Here is a 15,795-nt window from a genome sequence, read left to right as displayed (position 1 = left end):
TGTGTGTGTGTGTGTGTGTGTGTGTTAAAGGTAAAGTCATTTAGGACTTTAATACAAATAGCCAGTTTGAGAGTTTAAGCCAACTACAAAAGTTTAGAGGAGCAGTCCCTGCAACAGATCACCCAGAAGATGAATGATTTTGCTAGGAGAGTCTCAGAATTCATGGAAAGTGATTATACTGATGGTTATGGTTTATTATAAAGAAAGGATACAGAGTAAAATTGAACAAAGGAAGAATGGCATAGGGAAGAGTCCAGGAAAAGAACCTAACATGGAGATTTTATTACCTTCTTCCTGTGGAGCCCAGATGTGTTACTTTTGTGGCACTGATGTTTGGCAATACACATGCAGTATTGCCAAGCAAGGAATCTCACTAGGCACCAGATATGCCAGTGTCGTGATGTTAAATTTCAAATTTTACAGAACTGTGAGAAATAAATGTTTATTCTTTAAGCCATCCAATCTTTGGTATTCTGTTATAGAGGCTCAAACTAAGGCATTTATTATTTTTTGCCATACAATCCTATATAAGAAAGAGCTAATATGCAAATGGTCATCACCCCCTCATGCTGTCATGCTGTAGGATCAGGCACTCAACCACTGGGGAAGAGAGGAATGGAGACCAACCAGACACAAATGAGCTCGAGAGAGAAGAATGGGGACCAGCCAGGCTGCAGCCCAGGAGAGGGACCTGTCCTGCAGTCCCCTACAACTGGGCAAAGCTGGCCCAGGTCTTGGGTGCCTGCGACCGGCTGGAGGAGGGAATCCTGGGTCCCAGGTGCAGGGTGAGGCAGAGGCAGTAAGGGGTGATCAGGCCATCAGGGGAGCAGTTAGGGGTGATCAGGCCAGTAGGAGAGCAGTTAGGGGGAATCAGGCAGGCAGGCAGAGTTGGTTAGAGGTGATCAGGCAGGCAGGCTGGCAGAGGGGTTAGGGGAGAGTTAGGCAGGCACGAGGTTAGGAATCAGATGTCCTAGATTGGAAGAGGCAGACAGACATCCTCCAAGGGGTCTGAGATTGGAGAGGGTGCAGACCCGGCTGAGGGACCTCCCCCACCACCACCACCCTGCACACATTTTTGTGCACTGAGCCTCTAGTATGACATATAAATTTTTTTTTCCCCTTTAACATTCTTTAATGCCAACAACAACAAAAACTAAGCATATCAGGAAGTCTCTACAACTACTCCCAAACAAAACAAACCTATTAAAACAACAACAACAACAACAACAACGTGTCAATCATCTCAAAGTTATGTTACTGGGATAATGGCTACACCTGAGCACCCTAGGGGAGTGCTCCCCTCCCTTGGCGAGACCCTGACTCTCAGGATGGCCGGCTCAGGGACTCGCATCCCGCAGGTCGACCTTCACAGCGGACGGTCCCGGCTCAGCCTCGCCGTGTCGGCGATGAGCGCTCTCATGGTGTCCACGCTGTCGCATAGGCGGTTCACCTTGGAGTAAGCCAGCAGCCTTTCCAGCGGGACGTAGAGCTTGTTCCCAAAGCGGAACGGTTCGGGAGACTTCTCAATTTTGCGTTTTCCAAGTTCTGTGAAGACCGGCCCGGAGAAGGGGACGAGCCCGGGGTCGCTGGCCCCAGTGGCCGTCTCCGTCGCTGCGCCGCAGGATCCGCAGGCTGGACACGTACCTCTGCCGCATGCTCTGGACCGGGCGGGACACCTCGTTGGCTACTGCGAGTTTGCGGATTTCCTTTTTTGCTGTAGACTCGGATGGGAGACGGAATAAACAATCTTACAAACGTGCTGACCACACTGCTCTGCCACGCACGGTTCCGTGGCTGGCGCCGGTGAACTCCGCGGAGTAACGGTAAAAATCCGCCACCCCGAGGCCCAGGTCTGAAACTGCTTCCTGTTCCACTCAAACTTGTGATCAGAATCTCTCAAGGCCACTGCTGGGAACAGGGGGTGGAAGTCGGAGTTGGGCGTGCTGATGACGACCGTGGCCGGAGACAGGTACCCAAACACGACTTCGGGAAACCTGGCCAGGTCCTCAGAATCCAAGTGTTTTATTAACTCGATACGTGTGACTAAGTCGAATCCAAGCAAACGAGAATCCCTCTCCACAGCAGAGCAGTGGTACAAGATAATCGACAAATTCAGATCCCGGGGGCTTAGATACTCGCCCCTGAGAACGGAGACAACCTACACCTCTGCGATCCTATTTTGACTTTATTGATATCTACTCCAGCAATCAGCTCCAAGCAACTGTGCGATTTAATCATCTGCATGAGGGAAGCATCGCCACGCCCAAAGTCCGCCACCTTCTTGGGTTTGTGCTGATTCACTAGGTCGTTGACGAAGCTGTAACGCTCTCTACAGCGGAGGGGGAAAATCAATCACCTTCTTGACGGGAAGATCAAAATGACCACCCAGCCGAAACCGGTTTGGCTCAGTGGTAGAGCGACGGTCTGCGGTCTGCGGACTGAAAGGTCCCAGGTTCGATTCTGGTCAAGGGCATGTACATTGGTTGCGGGCACATCCCCGATGGGGGGTGTGCAAGAGGCAGCTCATCGATGTTTCTCTCTCATCGATGTTTCTAGCTCTCTATCTCTCTCCCTTCCTCTCTGTAAGAAAAATCAATAAAATATATATATTTTTAAAAATGACCACCCAGCACACCGTCGCCCTCTTTGTTGTTGCTCTGTGCCATTTTGTCTCTCCAAATTTCCTTGAAACAAAAATGTAGATGTATCCTTCCAGGAATCAGCAACAACTGGGCTGCGACTGAGACGCGCAGAGCCGCCCGCTAGCAGGGAGCGCAGCGCCACCGGCTTTTCCCCGCCGGCCCCCCATATAAATCTTTTTGAAGTAAATTAACTAACTAATGTATGCATAAAGTTCCCTGTTTTTAATAGGTTCTTACTAATTTTTTATGTGTACTTATTAGAAACTCTGAGCTCACTTTACATAAAGCCAGGTTTCTGTCTTATCTTCTGAAAGCAGAAGCCAGGGCAGAGTCCAGAATGAAAAAATTTGCTACAGATGATGAGCAGCCATCGTCCTAAGACTGGACCACACACACACCCAAGTTCACCACATTGCATTTCTGCTATCTATTCACTTTGTGGTGAACATCTCTTCTTGATACAAATGAGTTGGTGACCCCTTCATATGACAAGGGATTCTAACCTATTTTAAGGTTTCAGAGATAGCCTTGCTGGGGTAATAACTAATAATAATCCACTTAGAATAAAAAAGTGTAAAAAGAAAATGCATTTAAAACAGGATAAAATTATCCCTAATAATAAACTCTTGACATATTTAGAGCATCGATATAAATGGAAACTTTTATTGAGAAACATACAGTTAGGTTTGATTATGTATAGACATATATCATGTTCTTTTTTGCAAATATTATGAAGATGCCAGATCCCCCCAAAATGTATAAATTTAAGGCAATTCCAACGAAATGGATTCTAAACCCCCCATAGAAGAATACATAAATAAGTGAAATAAGAAAAAAATTATCAAAGAATGAACAAAGAAGAGAGATTTCAAAATTAGATATCATGTTATCAAATCTAAAATAATGACTGTCATGGTACTAGTGTAAGAACAAATGAATGAATGGAAGGGAATAGGAAACTGAGAAAGTGACTCAAGACACATTCATCATTTTACTTAATCCAACTGTTGCTGGTCAGAGAATATTATATGATGCAAAATTGAAACTTATGCCTTATTTGAATGAACATGATGTATTGGTTTGCATTTTGCAAGTCAAGTAAGGAGAATGAATTAGCAACCTGGGATGACCAGAGAGAACGTTTACTAATATGAAAAAGAACTTATTTTAGTTAGTGGAAAAGAATGGTTTAACCGGTGGGAAGTGGGATAGCATAATTTGTTGATTAATAGGAAAATATAAAGCTTTATGTCTACCTCACAATATTTATTAAAAAGCTGCAGATGGGTTAAACTCTTAAAAAGGACAGTTTTTACTGTCATAAAATAAGTAAGAAAATATAGTTAAAAATGTATATGAAAATGAAATACTGCTTTATAAGACACTATAAACTAGAGGTCCGGTGCACAAAATTCATGCAATGGTAGGGTCCCTAGGCCTGGCTGGCAATCAGGGCCAATTGGGGCCTTCTAGCTGCTGGCTGGGGCCTTCCTTTCAGCTGCCAGCCAGGGGCTAGTTCCCTGGCTACCAGTGCTGGCCGGGGCTTTTCTTCATTCTGTGCCATCCCTGGTTGTCAGTGCATGACATAGCAAATGATGGAACTCCTGATCAAATTCTTGCAGGACACTGCATATTAACCTTTTATATACTAGTACAAGCAGTCCTTGGGTTATGTTGGACTCGATGTATGTCATTTTGTGGTTATGTCACCATCTCCCACTTATTTATATTAAAAAAGTGTCGTCTTTTCGACATATGTATTATACCTGTGTGCTTTATGTTTTTTTATTATTTATTTACCACAAGTAAAAGTCAGGAATTGTTATCTTTCTTTTAAATTTTTTTTACTGTTTCACTTCATTATTGCTGTATATGTGCTTCATGTGAGTGACATAAGTGCTTATGTAGGTGGGTTGCAGCTTACGGCAAAAATTGCATTCCATCGTGCCATGGGAATGGATCTCCGATGTAACCTGAGGACCTACTGTATATAGATAAAATAATGGTAAGCATAATTAAACAAACAAAAATAAAAAGCAAGTGTTTTTACTTATGAAGAATTTTATAAATGAATAAAAGGGAAATTGACAAAAGAAAATCACAGACAACTCATCATACAATTTATAAACAATGTAAAAAAATGTCTACATCACAAAGAATCAAAGGAATGCATATTAAAATATTAATAAGAAATTATTTCTCAGATGTAACGTTGACAAAGATGAAAAATGTAATATTCAGTCTTGGCAACAGTGGTGGGAATTCTGGACAGTCACAATTAATTTTAGAAATGTCAGATAACACAGCTTTTTAGAGGACAATATGGATATAACAAAAGCCTTAAAAATATTCACACATTTGAGCCAGCAAGAGTAGGAATGTACTCTAAGAAAACAATTTGAGATATTAAAAAAGATTTATGTTCATTTTTGTTCTTTGTAACATTGTTTATGCTATCATAATAATATTCAGCAATAGAAGTATGGTCAAATAAATTGTGGTCAGTGAATGAATCAATGTAACCATGAGGAAGCGAGTTGAACAAGTAGAGTATAACCAAAGTTTAATTTAGAATAATATATATAATTACACATTTATAAAAATAGAAAGATTACCAAAAGTAAATACACAAATATTAACAATAACATGTAGAATTTATTTTTTGTCACAGTTCTCAAATTTTAACATTTCCTTTTTATTTATTTCTAATTATGGCAAATGACAAACACATACTATTAAAAAATGAAAACAAAAAACAATGATGTGAAATTACCTTTTACCTCATCTAATCCCATTCATTTTTCAAGAAATAACTATGTATTTGTATGTGTATGTGTATCCCTAAATTCGTTTTTGTATTAAATATCTACTACTGTGTTTCCCCAAAAATAAGACATCCTCCGAAAATAAGACCTACTTAACAGGTTTCCTTCTGAGTGAAATATAAGGCATCCCCCCCAAAAAATAAGGCCTCCCTAGACTAAACATGAGAGATTTGGTCCACTGATTCTGAAAGAAATGGAGTCACAAGAAATTCACCAGAAAATTCAGGAATTGGATTGTTATGATGATGTTCCAGAAGATGATGACATGATTGTCATTGAATAAATGAGTAAATTCTTGATACTGTAGGATTCACAGTTTGTCTGGTTTGTGTTGACAACTACCATACTACCATACCATATACAGGTAATGAATTTCCTTTATTTTCATTTAACAATAAATGTGTACCGTATTCTTCTTCATGGAAAAATAAGACATCCCCTGAAAATAAGACCTAGCACATCTTTGGGAGCAAAAATTAATATAAAACACTATCTTATTTTCGGGGAAACAGGGTATTATTTACAATCAAAAGTAAAGGCTATTTTAATGAGTGTTTATTCAAACAGAAGAGAGTACTCTCTCTCCCATATACATAGGTCTAAATATTAAGCATAATAACTATGACAAACCATATAATGATATAGGGATATCATATAATGGACTGAAGCCATATGATGAATAGAGAAAAAATTTGTCATTTTTGCCTTATACTCCGATAAATCACCAACCTTGACTATTCCTATCCTACCACACCTGAAAATTCAACTTGCTGGCTGTCACAAAACACTCTCTGCACCTAATAAAAGGCTCTATAGATAGCAATGTTAACAATGACAATGAAATGTATTCCCGATAGTTGAGCTGTTGCCCTAAACACAACCACCTTTTTATAACATTTAGTACTCGTTTTTAAAGGGAAGAAACATATTGCATGTAAACTGAGACCTCAGTCTCACCGTGTAAGGAGGAACAAGCAATGGACAGACAGAGGTGCTAATCAATAGTGAATCATGCTGGCCTGGCCAGTGTGTCTCAGCAGTTGAGCTTCAACCCAAAAACCAAGAAGTTCCTAGTTCAAAACCGGGTCAGGTCATATGAACGTGTTGCAGGCTGGATCCCCAGTATAAGGCATGCAGGAGGCAGCCAATCGATGATTCTCTCTCATCATTGATGTTTCTATCTCTCTCCCTCTCCCTTCCTCTCTGAAACCAATAAAGATACATTTTATAAAAAAATATGCACCTTATACACCACAGGCACTTATGAACACCATATGTCCACAAGTTTTTGTTTTTGTAAATTAAAGAATGAATGAGAAATTAGATTACTATAATGAAACGGCAACCAATAATACTTTTAAATTGACCCTTAAAAAGAGCTGTCTGCCACAAGCAGAATTTGAACTATGTGATTGAAAGCTAAGCACATGGCACAACATTTAATTTTAAAAGATATGATTAACCTGGATATTTTTGTTAGTATGGGAAGAAAACAGAATCATTTATTTGTTTAGCCCTTATTGAACGTGTTCTATGTAAAATGCACTGTGTTAGGTTGTGGGGAGTCTGGTGCAGAAGACAGAAAGTTCTTTGGCCTCACAGAGCTTGAGGTCTAGTGTGGGATATGGATTTAAAGATTTCCAAAAAGTTTTACTCTGGAGAATGTTATTACAGGGATTGTGGGTGCTATGTAAACGCAAGAAAAGTCAAATGGTACACAGAGAAAGTGATACCTATGGCAAAATCTGCAGGATGAGTAAGAGATGGATAACTTGGTGGAGATTGGGACAAAGAAGTATGTTGATCCAGGAGAGAATATTCCAGAGAGAGGAGATTTCCATCGGCCCCACAGGGAAATGAAACATGCCACGTTGTGAGAACTGAAGACGATTCTCTGTGGCAGCAGAGGCCAAAGATATGATTATGGAGTTAAAGGCAGATGGTGAGTGGCCTTACAGACCCAGGTAAAGCAATTAGGAGGACATAATCCTGTGGGCAGAGCAGTGCCACTGGAAGGGCAAGTAACAGATGAGATTTGGAATTAGATCACTGGGACTCAGAGAGAGGCTGGCTGGGATAGCTGTTGCTATCCTCCACGTGGGAAATCAAGCCATCTACAGTAAACAGAGGCAGTGCAGATGGAGAGAAGCAGAGATTTCAAAGGCAGAAAAGTCGGTACTGAGTTGACTGTGGATTGTAGAGGTAATGCTAGACTGAAGGGTGAAGCCAGTGTTCTGGCCTTGGAATGTAGTAAAGAGATAGAAAACAAAAACAAACAACTAAACAAAGTATGAATGGAAAATTATGATGCTCTGAAATTGGATAAACTGAATTTGAAGAGTTTCTGAGACATCCAAATCACAGAAAAGTTGAGATGTATAAAAGGCAGTTATTTATAGAGACATTGCAAGGAGGCATTACAAAGAAGGTAATAAAAAAATTATGGGCCGAATAACTTATTTAAAAAGCCAATGTTTTCTTCTCCAATCATTACTGTGCATGTTGTAAATAAGAGAAACTAAATATTTTCTTAATTAGCTTTGTTGAGGTATAATTTACATGCAATAAATTTGGATGTTCAAGTTTGATGACTTTGATAAATGTACACAGTTGTGTAACCATCATCAAAATCTTGATCTAGAATGTTTCCCTCACCCCCAAAGATTTGCCACAGCCCTCTGTTCTCACACCTCCCCCACCCCAGAGCCTGACTACCATTGAGCTGCTTTGTGTCACCATATTTTTACCGTACACAGAATTTCATATAAATCATGCCACAGAATATGTATCTGGCTTCTTTCAATTTGCTTTTGAGAATTGTCCATGTTGTTGTGTTTATTCCTTTTAATTCCTGTGTAGTATTCCATTAGGTAGATATACCACAATTTGTTTATCCATTCAGCTGGGGATGAACATTGGGTCATTCCCAAATTTTCTTGGTATGCATAAGGTTGTTATGAATTTTGAGGATAAACCTTTATGTGAACATATGTTTTCATTTCTTTTGGGTGAACATATAGGTAGGATTGTTGGGTTATAGGCTAAATGTATTTTAACTTTACAAGAAACTGCCAAACTGTTTTTCATTATGGATATATAGTTTGCATTCCCATACATGTATGAATGTCCTAGTTGTCCCACATCCTTCCCTCTACATGCTTTTAAATTGTGGCCATTCTAGTGTGTGATATTTCACTGTGGTTTTAATTTGCATTTCCCTAAAAACAAGTACTAATTCCAACCAACTTTTTTTGTGCTTTTTGCCTTTTATAAACCTTTTTTGGTAAAGTTTCTATTAGAAACCTTTTTCAATTTTCTTTCTTTTTTGTCTTCTTGTTGAGTTGTAAGAATTCTTTAAATACTTTGAATAGAGACCATTTGTTTAAAAAATTCTGCATCTATTCCTTCCTATTCTGTGGCTTCCCTTTCATTTTTTAAAAGTAAGATTTATTTATTTTCTTTAATAGTTTATGCTTCTTGTGTTCCATCCAAGAAATATTTTCTTGACCCAAGGTCACAAATAATTTCTCTCTTATTTTCTTGTTAATTTTTATAATGTCACCTCTTAACATTTAAGTCTATTATTCATTTCAAGAAAATATTTTTTTCTGTGTAGTGTGAAATAAAGGTCGAGGTTTATTTCCCCCCGCCCCCCATCTGTCTATCCAACATTTAAAGCACAATTTGCTTAAAACACTATCTTACTTCCAGTTGAGTTACCTTAGTACTTTTGCCAAAAGTAATTTGACCATGTATAAATGTATCCATTTATTGACTCTGTTTATCTCTCCATGCACTGATACTTGTTTACTGAAGTGTTTTAATAAACCTTAAAATCAGATAAAGCAAGTCCTGGAACTTTGCAATTGTTTTGGTTGTTCTACATCATTTCATTTTTCATATATATTTTAAAATCAGCTTATAAATTTCTAGCAAAGAAAAATGTGTTTATGAAATCTTAATTGGGGTTTTGCTGTATCTATAGTACAATCTGATAATTGATATCTTAACAGTGTTTAGTCTTCTGATGCATAAGCATAGTACATATCTCCATTTCTTTAGCTCTTCCTAAATTTCTCTCAAGAATATTTAACAGATTGCAGTGTGCAAAAATTATTTTGACTAATGTATACTTAAATTTTCATAGTATTTGATAATAGTGTAAATAGCATGATTTTTGAATTTCAATCTTCAAATATTCATTGTTAATATATAGAAAAGTGATATGTTTTTGTTTATTGACCTTGATTCCTGCAATCTTGCTAAACTAATGTTTTAGTTTTAATACATTTTTGTAAAGTCCTAAGGATTTTATTTCTAGAATATATACATCTGCCTTTCTAAACTGTATGCCTTTTTTTTGGTCTTTTATTGCCTTGCTGTACTGGCTAAAATCTACAATATGATATTGAATATTAAATAAAATGAACAGAGGGAAATATTTGCCTGTTTTCCATATTTATATGAACTTAAGCTATGAATTTTTTGTTGATTCATTTGATCAGGTTGAGGAAGTTGTTTTCTATTGCCAGTTTCTACTAAGAGTTTTTATCATGGTAACATTTGAATTTTATCAAACATAAAAATATTTTATTAAATATATTATTGCACTAATTGATTTGATCTTATGCTGCTTTTTTTTTCATAGTCTCTAAGTAGAATGAATCCATTTGATTGATTTAAAAGATTTTCCAACCTTGCATATTTTGGTTAAAAACTGCATGGTCATAATGTACCATCCAATATAATAAAACCCTAATATGCAAATAGACTGAATGGCCAAACAACTGGTTACTATGATGTGCACTGACCACCAGGGGGCAGACACTCAAGGCAGGAGCTGCCCACTGGTGGTTAGTGCCCTCCCACAGGGGGAGCACCACTCAGCCAAAAGCCAGGTTCAGCCAGAAGCCTCTCCCTCCTCCACAGCAGTGCTAAGGACCCCTGGGGGATGTCTGACAAAGGGTCCTGTACTGTGAGAGGACGCAGGCTGGGCTGATTAACCACTCCTCCCTCAATGCACAAATGTCATGCACCAGGCCTCTAGTATTTCATATAGTATTTTACTGGGGGATTTCATTTGCTAAAATTTTGTTAGGATGCTCATGAGGCTTAATGAATTCTAAATTTATTATGTTTTGATATCAGGGTAATATTTGTCTTATAAAATAAGACAAAATGTATTTCTTCATCTTCAGTTTTTTGGGGAGAGTTTTTGTAGAATTGGAAGCCTTTCTTCATTATATTTAAAATAATTTACCAGTAAAGCTATCTGACTTCGGACATTTTTAGTTTAGTTGAATTTTGTTTTGTTTTCTTAGGAAAGACTTTTAACTATGCATTCAAATATTTTAAACAAATGTAGATTTATTCAGGTTCTCTGGTACTTTAAATATATATATATATATATATATATATATATATATATATATATATATATATATGTTTTTTTTTTGTTTTTTTTTTTTGAATTTTTACAGGGAGGAAGGAAGAGGGACAGAGTGTCAGAAACATTGATTAGAGAGAAACATCAATCAGCTGCTTCCTGCACATCTCCTCCTCAGGATGTGCCTGCAACCAAGGTACATGCCCTTGACTGGAATCAAACCTGGGACCCTTGAGTCTGAAGGCCAACTCTATCCACTGAGCAAAACCAGTCAGGGCTCTGGTACTTCTTGAATGAGCTTTTATAAGTTGTACATTAAAGGAATTTGTTCATTTCATCAAAGTTCTCAAATCAATTGGCATGTTTGATTTTTTATTAGTTTATTTTTAAAATGTCTGTAGAATCTTTCATAAATTCATTTCTTTTATTCATATTGGTAACTAGTGTATTATCACTATTTTCTGATCAATATGTTAAGATATTTACCAATTTTATTATTCTTTTCAAAGATATAAAGTTGGGGTTTAATGATTTTTCTTTTTTTCCCCTGTTCTCACAATGATTTCTCTTTTTATTGTTCTCACTCTTCACTTCTGTATGCTTAGTAATTAGTTTACTTTTCTGTATTTTTTTTTATTAAACACTAGGGGCCCAGTGCACAAATTTGTGCACCTTGAAAGAAACTGTGTGCCACGAGGCTGCAGTAGGCACAGGAGTGGGTCTTGGCTCATCCTCTGCACCCCCATCTCGCCCCTCCTGCTGCGCCCTTGGTCCCTTGTCTACCAGCAGCCCCTCTCCTGCTGCTGCTCCCAAACACTGCAGCACCAGCCCCACTCTCACCACTGATAGTGCAGAGCGATTGAGGCTGGTGCTAGCATCAGGTGCAAATGGGGCCAGCGCCATCAATGGGTGTGAGCAGTCACTCTGGTGCCAGCTATGGGTGTGAGCAGGGCCAGCATCAGCAACAGGTGCGAGTGCCAGTGGGACTGTAGTGTGCAGGAACAAAGAATTTTAAGTAGCCACCACAGGCTCTCCCCGATGACAACAACCAGTGCCCTGCCTTGGTCTGGCGCCCCTGCTCACCTGCTCCACCATCCTGCCATGGCCAATGCCCGCCATGTTCTGCACGCGTTCCTTGGTGGTCAGCACATGTCATAGCAACCAGTTGTTTGGTTGTTCCATTGTTGGTCTATTTGCATGCTAGCCTTTTATTACATAGTATATTTTTATTGATTTTGATTTTTAGAGAGTAAGGGAGAGAGATGGAGAGATGGAAACATCAATGAGAGAGAAACATCATTGATGGGCTGCCTCCTGTATGCTCCCTGCAGGGTATTGAGGCCACAACCCAGGTATGTGCCCTGAACAGGAATTGAACCGGTGACCTCTTGTTCCTGGGTCAACACTCAACCACTAAGCTACCCCAACTGGGCTATATTTGGTTATTTAATGTGCAGACTCAGATCATTTTGTATAGATATTTATTTGAAATGTAAGCATTTAAATTTTCAGGTTTTCCTCTAAGCACTGCTTTATCTACATGCCACAAATTCTGAAATGTATTTCAATTTCCATCTAATCAAAATATTTTCTACTTTCTCTTGTAATTCTATTTCTTTGAGATTTGCTGGGGTATTGATTTTGGTTTCTTATTATTTTAATAGTTGAAACACTATTATTTAAATATTTTAAACTTTATTAAAACTTGATTTATGACTCAGGCTATGATCTGTCTTGGTGAATGTTGCATGCATTTTTTAACAAATGCATTCTGTTGTTTTTGGATGATATGTTCTATGAATGTAAAATGAAACATTTGTTATTAGTAGTAATTGAACAACACTTAATTTTTCTAAACACTACTAATTTTTTGTCCACTTCTTCTATAAATTACTAAAAAAAAAAGACTGGCAATCCCCAACCATAATAATAGATTTGCTATATATTTTGTCATTTTTTTTCTTCAGTTATTGCTTTGTGTATGTTGAACTTTTGTTATTTGGTGCATATACATTTTTACTTTTTTTGTCCTATTAATAAATTAATCCCTTTACTAGCAATCTTTCTTATTCTAAAGTCTATTCATTTGATATTGGAATGGGCACTGCATGTTTTTATTTGTGATTTTTTATGATCTATCCTTTTTTATCCTTTTAATTTTAACTTACTGCTGTATTTGTATTTGTGATGGTAAATTTTATGTGTCAACTTGACAAAGCCAAAGAGTGCCCAGATATTTGGTTAACGTTATTCTGAATGAACATGTAAGGGTGTTTTTGGGTGAGACTATCATTTGATTTGTTAGGCTGAGTAAAGCTGATTGCTCTCCCCAATATGGGTAGGTCTTACCTAATGAATAGAGTTCTGAATAGGACAAAAAGCTGAATCAAGGGAAATTCACTCTTTTTGACTGTTTTTGAGCTGGAATATTGTTTTCTCTTGCATTTTAACTGGAAGTTAACCATCAATTCTCCCGGTTTTTAGGTAGGCCTTCAGACTCAGACTACAACTATCCATTGTTAGCCCATAGCTAATTCATCCCCAGCACCATTTATGAGCCTTCTGATGGTTCTACTCTTTTATTGTATTCCTAGAGGCTTGGTGTACCAATTTGTGCAGAGGTGAGGTCTGCACAGCCCTGCCCCCAATCGGGGTGAGAGAACTTATTGGGGGTGGGGGGATGTCTGGGGGAGGAGCCAGCCAACCCTACCCTCTGGTCGAACTCCCTGTTGAGGGGACAAATTGCATATTAGCCTTTTATTATATAAGATAGGATCTTTCCATTCTGACTAATGGGAACACAATACTATTTTCAGACCAGTGTGAGCATCAGGACTTATTCTGCCTACTCCTTTCTGGTGGCTCTTTCTCTGAACTTAGATCATGTTTTCCAGTATTCACTGATTAGCACTCAGCCAAAAAAGGAGGCTATCTTCCATAAATCTTTGGAATTCTCTCTCTGTGCAGCTACTGAAGCTCCCTCCTTTCCAATACCCTATACCTAAATTCTAGTTGCCTTGGCTCCCTGGAGTATTTTCTCTGTTTCTTCTATGAAGAAAGACTGGAAGGCACATTTTGGATTTTTATCCTCTTATTTGGAACCTGAAAATTGCCTTAAGGCATTAAATTGGTACAACTATATGGTTCACTTTGTTTTCCTCCTCTCAGAGATTCTGTTCCTGGGCTTGTCATACCTGTTTTTCAATCTCTGAAAATTCTGTGTGTGTGTGTGTGTGTGTGTGTGTGTGTGTGTGTGTGTGTGTAAAATTCCCACTTTCATGGGTTTTTTTTTTGTTTGTTTGAGATGGAAGGGTAAATGGTAAATCTGGGTCTATTGCCACATATTGACTGTAAGTATAAATCAATATTCATTTTTTTATGATGCAAAGTTAAGTTTTTTAAAAAAAATATTCATCTACTAAATGACTAAATGAATTAAACTAGGCAAGTTACCTAATTGATCAAAGCCTTAATTGCTTGCACATACAATATTAATAATATGGCTTACCTTCTTGATGGTTAGATTGTAATTAGAATTCAATGTGACAGAGGAAGTTTTCTGTAAACTCATTTGTTATATGTAAATGACAAAATTGAGGATTGTGGTGGGGATTGGGTGATGGAAATGTTGGTGATTATTTCACCTCCATAACTATCCCAATACTAAAACTGTGTTTTAGAAAGATATACTTCCAAAAACAAAAACAAAAATACAAACCTGTGAATGGTAGCAATAACATGAACTCTGGGTCCTGTGTCTGAGCAAACAACATCTTAATCAAAATGGTTCTAAGCAATCAGGAATGCATTTGCTCACTAACTTGGAAGGCTTAGTGGAGGGCCAAGACCAGCTAAATTCAGTGTTCCAAAATTGCCAATGTTCTCCCTCTCTCTTTACCTCTCTAGCTCTTTTGCCTCTGTTCTGTTCCTTCTCAGACTTTCTCCAGGTGGCAGCAAGATGGTTGTTGGCAACTCTACTCATATTCCAATAGCTTGGCAAAAACGAGTAGACAGAGTGAGTCTTTCAACAATTGTTCTGGCAGAGAATTTCTGACTCTAGTTTGGGTTATTTTCCCTTTTCTGAACCAATCACTGTGACTTGGAGAAAGTGATACTCTAAATGGCCAGGTATCTGAGATCAGGGACATTTTATTGGACACCAGAGAGTCAAAGCTCAATAGGCTATCCTCTTTAATCTTTCAGAGTTAGTAAAGTATTTGCAGGCCACGATGAGTCACAAAGGAAGGTATGGTCAGTCTATTCAGCTAGTGAACAGGGAGAAGACCACAGTATGTTTTCTATGTTTTGATACTTTCTTTAGCATCCTTGCTTGCTACTATAATATGCTGTGCTACTTTGCTATGTTGGTTAATAAGAAACAGGCAATAAGAATGAAAGCAAGATTTGATAAAAGAAGCTTCACTGTAACAGAAAAACACTAAATCACACATACATTACATGCACATAAGCAATACCAGCATTGGCCCACCTCTGTCTCTTTCCTCTTTATATAGAATATACCTAAGTGGTGTTTAAAATAACAATATCACAATTTCCCATGATATTGTTATTTTTATTAGTGCCTTAACTCCCATACCAGATAGTGAATGTCTTAAAGACAGAGAAATACCATGCCTTTTCATCTTTTTTTTTTAAAAAAAATATATATTTTATTGATTTTTTTTTTTTTTTTACAGAGAGGAAGGGAAAGAGAGAGTTAGAAACATTGATCAGCTGCCTCCTGCACACCTCCTACTGGGGATGTGCCCGCAACCAAGGCACATGCCCTTGACTAGAATCAAACCTGGGACCCTTCAGTCCCCAGGCAGATACTCCATCCACTTGAGCCAAACTGGTTAGGGCTGCCTTTTCATCTTTACATTCTCCTAAGTCCCAGGAGAGAACCTTACCCACATTAGGATCTCAATAAAGTATTTGTTAA

The 15,795-nt window shown here is 38.1% G+C and overlaps 1 pseudogene across 1 annotated transcript in view; it reads right to left on the bottom strand.

The window, feature by feature from the left end:
* Positions 1–1,337: 1,337 nt before the first annotated feature.
* The window catches only part of LOC311617507 (small RNA 2'-O-methyltransferase-like), a 182,043-nt pseudogene continuing 167,585 nt past the window's right edge, over positions 1,338–15,795 (bottom strand). Inside the window, exon 10 of the transcript in view lies at positions 1,338–2,438. The product of the transcript in view is annotated as a small RNA 2'-O-methyltransferase-like (transcript). The remainder of the gene's footprint in view (positions 2,439–15,795) is intronic.

The sequence above is a fragment of the Pipistrellus hanaki genome (assembly GCF_964339955.1).
Source record: "Pipistrellus hanaki genome assembly, chromosome: 2".
In the NCBI taxonomy this organism is placed as follows: Eukaryota; Metazoa; Chordata; class Mammalia; order Chiroptera; family Vespertilionidae; genus Pipistrellus; species Pipistrellus hanaki.
The sequence above is the reverse complement of the archived record's forward strand: the minus strand, read 5'-3'. Positions and strand labels throughout refer to the sequence as shown.